General features: G+C 38.5%; 1 long non-coding RNA gene across 2 annotated transcripts; it reads left to right on the top strand.

Moving 5' to 3' along the window:
* Window positions 1-866: 866 nt before the first annotated feature.
* LOC108676958 lies at window positions 867-2,317 on the top strand. 2 transcript variants are annotated; one of them, XR_001931209.2, is made up of 3 exons: window positions 867-946; window positions 1,268-1,417; window positions 1,921-2,317. It is a non-coding gene; the product is annotated as an uncharacterized LOC108676958 (long non-coding RNA). The 2 variants fall into 2 exon arrangements; XR_007157074.1 differs by lacking the exon at window positions 867-946 and adding an exon at window positions 955-980.

The following is a 2,317-nucleotide window of genomic DNA, read 5'->3' as shown; positions in this document are numbered from 1 at the left end:
ACATTTAAAAATATATTCACCGTACTTTTTTGCATTAAAATTATACATCTGTTGGGTCAGCATCTACAAATCCGTTTTATTTCCGTCACGCTCACATGCATGAAAATATTGAATCTGGCGCAAGAAAAACTGACACGCTTTGACGAGAGGCAGGTATAAATGAGGAAAATCTGCCTTCAATTTGTTCATAAAAACGAGTCACAACATTCCATTAAACAGCTCAAGGAAGAAGGAATAAAATCGATGTTGCCTTGAATTTCTGCCTGCTATAAAGTCAGGTCATAAAAATCAGAATCGAAAGGTTCGTAGGTTGGATGATGGAACTCGTGATCGAGCCACTTCTTAAGTCTCCCCAGAAGTTCAGAAAAGAATCTGCACCGATAGAATAATTACAATGGATGTAATGTTAAAGCTATGAGATAATCCAATTTAAAGAAGCCTGCATATTAGAATATTAAAGTTGCAGTTTATAATCTTTTTCGAAAGTGATATAATAGTGCCTGCCAATAGGTGTGAATTTTAATCAAAGTGGACTGTAGACGAACAGACGAATATATCCACGTGGCTCTGATCATCACTACTTCGATTTTTTTCCTAACATCGCTAATACGACTGAAATCACGAATAAATATTTTTTATCTGCAGTCTTTTAAACGGCTATTCATGTCCTATACGGCGTACGAATGGGGGCACATGGCTACGGTAAATACATAAATGAACGAAGAATATTCTGCACTCCAAAAGCACCATTCAATACAACTTCCATTTCATAAATGTTGATGACATTGCGACTAATTTGCGGTATTCATCAAGACGGAACTAATTTATAGCCGGCAGCCAGTAATCGATCATTATTAAGTTCGGCTTCAGCGTCTACATTTCTTCCGTTTGAAACGTTTACATTTTGCGCGGAAACTGATACATTATGTAGTTGCTAATGGTACATGTAGGTACCTCATTTGGTAACGCAGGAGCGGCAAGTGTGTGTGGGGAGAATTATTGCTCTTCGGTTGCGTGAACATTTTCTCGATTGTGCAAAATTTTGATCTCTATAGGCTAAATTACCCTATTATTAGCGAGTTTCAGTATTCAAAAACGAAAGTCCCGACAAATCCCTTTTTGTATGTATATTTCAAGTGACATTCCTATGCGAACTGTGTTTCATTACATTATTATGCAAGTATAGGAATTCTAGAGCAAGGTTTTCTCGAAAGTTGTCATCAGTCTTCTAGCGATGGTTTAATGCAATTTCTTTGAACTGTTTCAGATTTTAACTCTTTTCAGCCGCTGATGATGGAAGCATTCAGTGATTTTAGACGCTTGCCAGGCGACTGCAGGCCAGTATTGAAAGTAGTCTTCTACATCTTCATGCCAACTTTCATAAATTTTTCCATAGCTTTCGTCAAAGCAAGGCTGGGTAAGCTTTCTAGATGTGCCAAGGGAGCTTAACTAAGAGTAGGTAATTAGGAAAATAATTGACGAATAATAGTTCTGATTAACCATGCTGATTAACCTTCTGATTAACCATGCTGCTACGTGCCTACTTGGGTTGGATTGCGTTAGTCCAGAATTAATTAGGATGATACTCCGACTGCATTGGTATCGTTTGCTACTGATGGAAGGCTCAATTATCTTCTTTGGTTAAACTGCAAAAACGTTTCAGCCAGCTCAAAAGGCACTATGGTTGTGGTCCCAATGAGATCCCAATGCATAAAGCATCTGCTTCGCATACGTGCCATCTCTATTATTTTAGAGACACTGCATGGACAAGTGTTCTGCAACTTGATAAGTGTTAGTTTCGAAAAGTCAGAGAAACTTCACATCTAGAGGATGGTTTGTGAATATTGGGGCAGTGACGTGCACTTTGAATTTATAAGAAGTTCATCCTCTTAATCGCTGCTAAAAAGTTTTTTCTTTCAGAATTGTCAGACGAGATGGAATGCGTCCTCGATCGTGTATCGTTACTGTGCTTGGGCTTCATGTTTGTGTTGACCTACCTCGTGATGAGAAGAGCTTGCGACATTTGGACGAGACCTCGACTGTGGAACTCAAACTTGAGGACCGCCTACCTGTATGCGTCAGATGGGGTGTCGGCGTCACACATCCGAAACTAGAAGAACCTTGCATGCAGATTCACAATAGGAAACTATTTAATTTGCTTGAATGGGTCAATGAGTGCAAATCTATATCCGGATTTTAGTAGTTGACGCAAAATATTTTACTGATGGACAATCAATGTTAAATTTTAATCATAGAATTTCAGAGCGTACGCTAATGAAATAAATTTGATGGAACAGAAATAAAGTCGAATTCTGGA

This window comes from Hyalella azteca, unplaced genomic scaffold, assembly GCF_000764305.2.
Source record: "Hyalella azteca isolate HAZT.00-mixed unplaced genomic scaffold, Hazt_2.0.2 contig13692, whole genome shotgun sequence".
NCBI classification, from domain to species: domain Eukaryota; kingdom Metazoa; phylum Arthropoda; class Malacostraca; order Amphipoda; family Hyalellidae; genus Hyalella; species Hyalella azteca.
Note: the sequence above shows the minus strand (reverse complement) of the source record. Positions and strands in the feature narration are given on the sequence as shown.